General features: G+C 41.2%; 2 pseudogenes; both read right to left on the bottom strand.

The window, feature by feature from the left end:
• Positions 1–681: 681 nt before the first annotated feature.
• On the bottom strand, positions 682–1,444 carry LOC147450011 (uncharacterized; annotated as a pseudogene).
• A 2,591-nt stretch (positions 1,445–4,035) lies between these two features.
• Positions 4,036–5,376, bottom strand: LOC147450010 (uncharacterized; annotated as a pseudogene).
• Positions 5,377–10,574: the final 5,198 nt, after the last annotated feature.

Raw genomic sequence — 10,574 nt, 5'->3', positions numbered from 1 at the left:
CATAGTAACAGGCAAGCCCTGGATGAAACCTTAATTAGAACTCACAGAATGATGGTCACCCATGAGTAACCCAGTAATAGGAACTCCATTAAAAGATAGCCCAAGCTTGGAAAAGGTGGTGTAGCTCAAAACATTTACGTCCAACCCACCATCAACTATAGTATGTGGGATCACAAGCTGATGGATCATGCACTCCACTCGGGGACACTCTCGCTCAACAGGAAGGGAATTAATCCACTTTTTGAACATCAAGAAGCATTGGACTCACCCCCTTTGAAGAACCTAAATCTTTGTAGTACCTCCTCAAAAGGACACAGCTAGAAGGAGAAATGAGAAGGTATTAAGGTAGGGATATGGTAATGTTGACTCGACTAAGAGCAGCAACAAGGTCAAAAGAAAGAATAGGAGGCAGTAACTTACTTGGGGTCATCGAGTGTAGGGTCTCTCTCCTCCTCAACAACTTTATCTTTTCCTTTTCGTATAATGGCATGCATCTGAAGCGCAACGGAATCAATCATATCAACAGAGGACTATTGGTCGCGGTGGGTGCCGAACTAGAAGAAGTCATGGTTGGAGAACTAGGAGACCCTCTCTGTAGAAGTGTCCAACTAGGGCCAGGAGGTCTCTCATTCCCGCTACAATGGTTCATGGGGCCAGGCGGTGGTATTGTAGAGTTGCTATTCACCATGTGGTGTATCTTAATATAAAAATTTTCTTCAGTATTCCCCTTACCCAAACATCTAGCATAAGTGCAGATAACCGTGGGACAATCTTTGGAAAGATGGCCAGGTACGCCACAAGCTTGACACACAATCTTAGTGGGATTAGGCTCAGGGCAGCGAGTGAACAATAAATTTTGTTGACGCTTCAAAAATTTCACATCTAGAGTCACAAATTTCATGTTTTCATTCAATTAGTTCATGTAATTAGTCATCATGTCCTTCAAGTCCCCTATACTAGATTCACTGCTCTTATAATCATCCTCGCCCTTGCGATGCATGGAAGGTGCAGTGGTAGAAGTAGATTGAGGATAAGTCACAAAAGGTGGGGAAGCATGAGAAACTGGTGTTAAAACATGTGAAGAGGTGGATGAAGAGGAAGTGTTAATAGTGGGTGTGGGTGCTGGGAGAAAAAGAGGCGAAGGTGCAGCTTGGAGTTGGGATGGGGTAATAGGTGGTAATTGCAGAGGTGGTGTCGATTGTAATTGGGGTACATAAGATGGGGCTGGTAAAGATAAACTAGGATTGGACATGGATAAAGAGTGTGGTGCTAGCCATGGGTAATACAATGGACATGGAGTCGCAACTAGTTGTGGTTCATAAGCACACCTGTAGGAACTCTCCACATTAACGGTAAATGTGATAGGAGTATTCCAATCTTGTGGAGCTTGAGCCCTCACTAAAATTTGAACACTAGGATGCAACCCCCTAAGAAATGATTCCATGATGGTAAAGAGGATCAATGTTGAAAGTGGGAATATAATGGTCGATGAAATTCATGAACCTTGTGGCAGCTTGCTCAATGCTTTCATGAGGATAATTTTCCTTGAAGGAGCATAATTGCTCAAAAAATGAGAAAACGTTTGGAGGTTTGCAAAAAGCAGCTAAATTTTTTTGCTAGAAATCGGCAAAACTAGGAATAGAATTTTCTTACATCTTGGAAAACCAATTCAAAGCTTCACCCTTAAGCGTGGTGCTAAAATAAGTCATTACATGTCCCTCCTCAATAATATGCGATGTCAAACAAGAAAATTTAAAATTGTTTATGTGAGCTGCATGATCTTTCAAGGGCGACCCATGAAATGTCGGGAGTGGGATGAGTAGCGTCTCAGGGCGAGCAAGGTTAGCTAGTAACACCAAAGGTGATTGTATTACGAATGGTTGATCCATGTGTTATGAAATTGACATTTTACTATTTATTGCAGCTAACAGGTGGAAAAGGCTTGATCAAGCTAGGCTATTGCAAAAGGATATCATATTTAATGTAAATTTAATTATTCAAGTGCTCTTTTATGAGCTTTGGCCATTTATGACCGGCCGGTCAGTTTGTACTCATTTTGACCATTCAAGAAATCTATAAACTAATTACGTGCAAGTTGGAAATGGTCACTCTTGCAACTGGGGAGATTGCACCTAGTGTTTGTGTTATTCTCCTCTCCTTCGTCTCTTCTCTCTCGCCGCGCCGACGTAGCACTCCACTCTAGGAGGTGCGCCTGCACGTGATCTTTTCTTCTGTTCTCACTCTCAGTCCCTCTTTGTTTGCATATGTCGTGGTTTAGTGCTATGGGAATCGCCAGGTATGCAGATTTGTCCATTTATGCTAGATATTGTGTCATCTTGAGTATTTTCCAGGGCAGCCACGCATCCGTTTGTAGCAGTGGTATCAGAGCTGAGGCTACGCTCCAAAGATTGCAGATTCGGATAACCAAAAACTAAGTGCTCTTATTTTCTTCTGGTTTTAAAACTTTATAATTCGATGTCTTTGTTTTATATTATCTTTTTCATGCAAATTTGGTGTTAATCCTCCATTAATTTTTAATTAGTAAAAGATATTTAAATAATATAGTACAAATGACAATTTTATACTATGAGCAAGTTTACATAGTATTAACGTATGTATATATATATATATATATATATATATTTTAAATAAACATAGTATTAACGTGTGTGTGTGTATATATATATATATATATATATTAATAAACATGATAAATATCGTTATAGGATTTGTATAGTAGACGAAGATGAACAGTAATAGGAGAAGAATTGGAGGTGCACTGTCATAGGAAGGATCTTTTTGATGAGGTTTGAACTTGAGGCATGCTCCTCAAGCAGGAGACGCAATCACCATTCCACACATAATTGTTGTGAAGTAGAAGCCGTGCGATCACATAAGATGTCGTGGGACAACCCAAGAGTCAATGGACTTAGATATACCACTACAGAAGTACGTGTCGAAGGGTGCCTGGCTCACACCGAGTAGTGTTGTATAAGAAAAGAAATGGCGTGACCAATTATTCAATAGCGAAGGAAAGAACCCCATAGAAAAACAACCTTTTATTTTAATTGGGCAAGGCAGACCCTCGAAATTGGGCAAGAAGACCAGAGAGTTGTCAACCCCTGAGCGTGGGCACTTTGCATCCGCCTCTGCTACCCTCTACCCACGCAACTCTGCACAAACCTGAAAATCTTAATTTTCTTTTATTTTATTTTATTTTAACCAGCATGCAATGGTCACAGTTGCGCCGTCTCTGATGTGCCGCTGCCTCTCCCTCTGGACCGCCAGTTGCTCACCAAGACCCCTCATCACTTACATGCGATAGTGAATCTCTCTCTCTCCACTTCCTCAATCTGCATGCAGTTGAAGCCGCCAGAACACCAGTCAAATTGAACCAATTTACGGCCCATGACACTCTTTTACTGAGCTACATGCAACCCGCCAACTCTAGTCTCTCTTTTCTCCCTAACTACAGCCGCCATCTACCCGCTGTTGTTTCTCTCCCTCGACTCCAACTTGACAACCACTGCACTTGTCTCCCACTCTCTCTGTCCAACCACCACCGATTCCGTGACTCTCCCTCCCACGCTTGTGCGCGCCCACACACATACATGTACACAATCCCTCTCGTTCTTGGACCACCCAACCAATCACTAGCATGCATGCCTGACGCAGCCCTCCATCAACTCTCTCTTCCTCTTTCTCTGTGCATGCCAACACACACACTCTCCTTTTAGCTGGTAGCCACACTAGCAGCTACACACACACTCCTCTCTGACGACCACTAGAAAATATGTAGCCTCTCTCCATCTCTTTCATGCTATGACGAACCCTCTCTCTCTCTCTCCCCCCCACACACACACACTCAGGTTTGAGACTTTTCTTTTTTAGGGTATAATTTTTCAAATAGACAGCCACTTGTGAGAGCTTTTCCCATCTCAAAAAAGCAATGTCAATTTCACCTTCAGTATCTGTTGCTTTTTGAGCTGCTTCATCTCTAGAAAACTGATCGAAAACGTGTACTGCTTCAGCATTCTAACCTTGAAGAGCATATATGTGTACTGTTTCAGCATTTTGACCTGCTTCTTGGAAAGCTTCAATTGCTTGAATGTAGATTGCTGCAAGGCTTGGATCATCTCGAGTGACTAGCTGTCTTTCCTTCAACTTGACAAAATAAGGGAGGGCTTCTTCAGCCTATCCAAGAGACATTATGCATCTAATCAAATCAGCTTGGCTTGCAAACTTTAAATAAATGAGCTAATAACTGCGGGCAGTCTTCTCTAAGTGCCGTAGAATCAGTTCCAGGTGTTCTGCTTGCTTCAAAGACTTCTCAAACTCACCTGCTATATGTTGTATACAAGCAACAACATGCTATGAACTTTGCGATTGTATCTTTGATGCGTCTCAGTATTTCAAATCCCTTTTGTGCATATAACAAAGGCTTTGCTGGCTCCTTGTTCCACTCTGCTAGGGTGGCACATGCTTCACCTATTCTCTATTATTCTTCAAGAGTAGAAGATAACTCCGCCTGGGCGAGCAAAGTCTCAAGTGTTTGAAAGGTTTTGGGTCTCCGTCCTTGTCAGAAGCCAGTTTTAGTTTATTGACTACATCCTTGAATGCTTGCAAAGCCTCTTCAGTTTTGGAACAATCATCTTGAGCCTCACCAAAGGGTTTTCCCATTGGCTTTGGAGTGAGTTGTTTTATGTGGACTTTTTGGATATGACACACCCAAGGCATCTCGCTTGGCTAGACCGTGGACGTGGAAGTGTCGGTAACTGCTGCTCTAGGTACTAAGATGTATATGTTGTGAGTGTCGAGGTACCCCAACGAAGCTGCCATAATGGTCTAGAAATGTGTGGGCTTTGAAAATGCACGATCGCCCATCTTGTAATCCAAGAAAACTACGAGCTCTTTTGGTTCGTTCATGGTCTCCTTGCACCTTGCGCGCTTCTGAGCAGAGCTTTAACAAATCCACGTACCACTAGTAGATTTTTGCTCAAAGAATTACAGAATGCTACATGAATAGCGTGCCAAGATAGAACTCTTTCCAATACTCATGGAAAATTGAATTGCTTCTTGTCTGAGAAGCATAAAGTAGGTCAAGTTCGTATTTGTATAGAAAGAACAAAGACTCGTGGACATAGGAGATACTCTCTGACACTAATCATAATATAATTTACATAGCTATCTTGTATAACTTAGACCATTCAGTTTCTTCATCATTTGTGTACATTTAGCCTTATAAATCTAACACATTAAAAAGAAAAAAGAAAAAAAAAAGGTGCAGTGTACATATGTGCTCAAGCTGGGGTGGGCACTCTCAAGCTTGAGCACCTTAGCACCTACCTGAGTTACTATCTCTTGGATAACCCTCATTGCCGAGCATCCACGGGAATTGACGACGACGACGATGATTTTAGTCTGACATTGTTAGACTTTTCGTTTTAGTTTTTCACCTTCATTTTCTTTTAACTATCTAGGCATTGGATTAGATCATCAAGGATTGTATCAGTTTGATCTCGTAGGCTTTTTGAAGACGAGTGATAACATTTCATTTCATTTCTCTCTCGCTCTTTCCCCTCCCAGCACCGCTACTTATAGCGGCAAACATTGATGAAGTTCTTCTGTGAGCAGTGCCATACTTTCTCCGACAATGTCGGATAGTGAGGCGATGATGATGATGGTTTACTTGGACGATTTTAAACTTTGAGTTTCAATCTTTCACTTTACTTAACTTTAATTATTAGATCCATTGCAATTGTATCACTTCACTTTCATAGGTCATTTTGGACTTTAATTAAAGACGGTTTGTATAACATTTTATTGATCTGTCTCTCTCTTCACACAACCCCCGGCCACCTTGTTATGTTGACATCAACAATGTTGTATTTTTGACAATTAAAACATATATTTGTATAATCATAATCCAATAATTAAATATATATAAAAAGACATTAAACTAAAGTATATAGCGAGTGAATGATATACTAACTGGATAATATATATATATATATATATATATACTAATCACGATGTGTGTGTTCTATTGATATCGACAGTGATTGTAGTTCAACAAGGTACATAAGGATCATGCTATGTATTAATTGCTAGCAACCTATTGTCATTTAACCTCTAGTATCTAGGTACGACTCCTTCATAAATTAATGTTCATTCATCATTTGGTGTTATTAATTGTTCTGCACACATATCCATAGTTAAAAATTACATAAATTACAAATTTCTTGGGATTTTTTTAAATTCAAAGTTGTCCTCTTTAAATGGCTCATTGTTATATTCTGCACCTACTACTTGCATTGTATGAAATTTTTTAAAGCTATATAGCTACTCATGTGAGCTAAGGTACTCTGGGATAGTAAACAACAGTTTGTAAGTACCCCCATACTCACACATGCTTCAAATTGGTTTCACACATGTAATAAATGTTTTATTTTTATGCCTAGCATAGTCCATTGGTCACAGACACACAGATTCGCCGATTTAGGCAGTGTGTAGATACTCACCTTGGCGTAGATCCACCGATTTACACTACAAGAGGCTCTTCATATTAGCGACGCTTATAGCGACGCTCATAGCGACGCCGGCTGGGGTAAAAAAATAACCGAGCGCGCCCAAAAACTCAGATCTCAGATCTGAGTTTTTCGGCGCCCTCAAGCAAGGAGCAAGTAACGCTCTCCCTCACTCTCTCTCTCTCTCTCTCTCTCTCTCTCTCTCTCTCTTTTTCTTCTCCACACACACACACACACACACACGAGGAGAGGAAGGAGAGCCACGTATGCTCCTTCCCTCTCCTCATTCTCATGTTCCCTTCCCCTCTTTCTCTCTCCCTCTCTCTCTCTCTCACACACACACATACACACACACACATAGTGTTTTTGAGAGAGAGAGAGAGAGAGAGAGAGAGTACAAACAAAAACAAAAATGCACACACACATACATAAACAAAGAATGCACACACACATTGAGAGAGAAAAAGAGAGAGAGAGCATGCATAAACAAAAAACGCACGCATTGAGAGAGGAAAAGAGAGAGAGGTAATGTCATAATAATCAATATCTAATTCTCCTAAATGATTTTCTCATATTAAACTGATCATTTAATGTGGGGAAGTGCCAAGGGAGAAAAAGCTAGAATATTGGTTAAGTTAGCAGACCGGCCACAGTAGGGATCCAAAGGAGGGAAAATAGGGATCCAAAGGGGGGGCCATCTGCAAAAGAGCCATGTGAAACAATGGGCCAAAAAGACCCTAAGGTTCAGCCCATTAAGACTTCCAAAATGCTAAGGTTCCAAAATTCAAAGGTTGTGTCCAAAGGTCAACCCTAGGGAAAATTGGATGCTTAGTGTGTGCCCTAAAAGTCTTTGCATATCCCTAAATGGGAGGGGGCGAGCCCCAAAGCTAGGGGATGAGAGAGAAAGCCACACACACACACACAGGCTCCCTTTACACAAAGGGAATGAGGGACACATGTCAGCTCCCTAGGCCAAATGCCCACAAGGTGTGCCCAATTCCTATTGGAAGACCCTTGAAGTGGACCAATGAGAATTAAGCTAGAGTAAATCTAGTTTAATTAATTTAAAAACATTTAATAAAAGAAACCAATAAGAATTAAGTGTCCTAGAAGACTATTGGGCAGTCTCCCAAGGGGTCCAATGAGCATTCAGGAACCCCATGGCTTGCCTGATTCCTATTGGCCAGGAGGCAAAGGGGTCCAATGAGAGTTTAGTTTAATTATTTAATTACCTAAAGCTCTCACAAAAGGGGAAAGGGGGACACATGTCAGAAGGCTATCACTTATGCTGCTTAATCCCTATTGGCTTGACCTGGGGAGGTCCAATGAGGCAAAAGCCAGACTTATTTAGCAGCTAGGGCTCGCCCAAGAGAGGGGGGGGGCTGATTTTTGCTTGGCATTGACACACACACTCTCACACTTGACCATGTGTGAAGGGAAAATACTCTATCTCCTCCCAAGCTTTAATGGAGAGCTCATCACCTACTCCAAGCTTGTGAGATAGAAGCCTACATCAACACTCTCTTGGCATGTGGATGCAAATCCAACCAAGAGCCAAGCTTCAATGCATGCTCATCTTCTCTACCAAGCTAATTACTAAGCTAAGCTATGCTAATATGAGTGATTATGTGAGGAGATGTACTTCTTTCTCGTAAGATACTTCTTTTTCCTCTCAATCTACTCTCATACCCTGCTAGCTCTCACCATCTTCGAAGGTGTGTGAGGTCTTGGGTCTGAGAACGGGGATAATTCAAGTTGTGTTTGATTAAGTGTTTTGCTTGGTGTATGAAGCTTCCATCTTCATTGCACTAGCTAGTCTTGAAGGAACACAAAGAATTGTATTGTACAATGTCTCTCTTGATGGGAGAAACCATAATACAAAGCCTTTTGGAGGGGGGACCGGCTCCATGCAAATCCGGTCCTCAACTGTTGTCAATAGCTTAATTGCTCTCTCTTTTGAAAGTATTGTCGATGCTATCTAACTAGGTGTTATGCTTTTTGTTGCTCTCTCCACCCAAGCACTCTTGTAAATCTCATTAGGAATCAACTCTAATGAAATGCCCACTATGTTCATGCTAAATTCCGCTACACAAAAGATTTTAGGCCATTAAATGTTACAGAGAGAACATGCATAAATAAAAAACGCACACATTGAGAGAGGAAAAGAGAGAGAAAACATGCATACGATCCAAAAAAACGCACACACATTGAGAGAGAAAGAGAGAGAAACTAATTTAACGTCGTAGGAAACTAATTAAAATTAAAAGACCTAAAGATCTAGCCGACGAGGAGTTGAACTCAAGACCTATTATTCAAGAGGGAAATGGCATAATCAATCTATCATACTTGGCATGGGTGATAGAAAGGTTATACCATTTATCTCTTTTTATTGGCACACGCGCACACACACAAGAAGAAGAGAGTTATAACGTCGTAGGAAACTATCTTAAAAGACGTTAAAGATTAGGTTATATGTAGACTTACATTAAATTAGATTTAGGTTTATTTTTAACTAGATTTACGTTTATTTACGCTAGATTTAGATTTACGTTATATTATATTAGATTTAGGTCTCCATAGACTGCGATGCCTGCATGAAGCGGGTGAAGAAAGCCCTCAATGGAATATAGGGTATTGCTGCCTTCACTCATGGTGGGCTCCGTCGATCCAAAAGTACTGGTGAAATGTCTTCAGAAGATAGGGAAGAAGATGGATCTTCAGGGCGGCAAGAGTCACTACATCCCCGACACAATGACCATCTAGACAACCTCTAGTCATTAGACTTACGTTAAATTACATTTAGCTTTATTTTTAGTTAGATTTACGCTTATTTACGTTAGATCGAGTCCACGCAAGAATTACTTACGGTTTAGGGTTTAGAGTTAGACGAACAGTGAAAAGATCTACTGTGAAAAGATGTTAAGATGAAGTGAAGTGCTACAGCTAGAGAAGAGGCAAAGGGGTTTTGTCCACTACATGCAGTATCATGTAGACGTGGGTCTGTAGATTTCTTGTACCCACAAATATAGGTATTGACCAATAAAGACGAGATTATAACCCGGTGGTTCTGATCTCCGTGCACCTCTAGACCGAGGTGTGCGGGGATTGGACATGACTAGAGAATGTGAGGTAAAGAGAGAGAGAGAGAGAGAGAGAGAGAGAGAGAGAGAGAGAGAGAGAGAGAGAGAGAGAGAGAGAGAGAGAGATAAGACGAAGAATGCCAATAGAATATTAAATTTGTTGTCCAGGTAATAAGTTTTTTATCCTCATTATGAGTAGCGACGAGGATGTGGGACCGTCCAACCGAAACACCTATCTCTCAACGAGGGTCTTACGTCCTTGTAATCAATGCAAGCATGCTGTGCGACGGACAAGACGTGTTTCTTTGCAGCACGTTCACGAATTTCGCGAGTTCGATCCATCTATTATAGATCGAGTTGTTGCCAATTATAACTCGTCGGACTCTGACGCTGGCCAACAAGCAGCAATCTTGCAACCCAATAGACGTGTTCGCAGGCGCTTTGGTCAAGCAGCATATGTGAGGCCACAAGATGTAGCCTCTGACAGCTCGGGGGATGATCATGCAGAGCACATTCCCAACGAGGCAATGTTTGAGCCCGAGATTGATGAAATGATCGAGACGATCATGGATTCAGAAAGGCTTATCTATGATGATATGAAAAGTGAAGCCGATACGCCATTGTATAATGGAGCACGTATGTCTAGATTGAAAGCACTCCTGGTTCTTCTCAACATGCAGGCAAAGTTTGGATGGAGTGACACTAGCGTCACAGCGCTTTTCAGGTGATCTATTACAATTAGTTTACTTTAATAGAACTCTAAATGTACAATGATCTGATAGATTTTTACACGACTGTATCATATTTTTATGTTGTGTAGATTGCTGAAAGAGCACATACTACCAGCTGACAATGTGATGCCAGCTTCCCGAGATGAAGCAAGAAAGATTTTGCGAAACTTGGGGATGGATTACAATTCTATCCACGCTTGTCCTAATGACTGCATTCTTTTCAGAGGGTAATACAC

Source organism: Adiantum capillus-veneris, chromosome 9, assembly GCF_014529385.1.
Source record: "Adiantum capillus-veneris isolate H3 chromosome 9, ASM1452938v2, whole genome shotgun sequence".
NCBI lineage: Eukaryota > Viridiplantae > Streptophyta > Polypodiopsida > Polypodiales > Pteridaceae > Adiantum > Adiantum capillus-veneris.
This window is presented reverse-complemented; position numbering and strand designations above follow the sequence as displayed.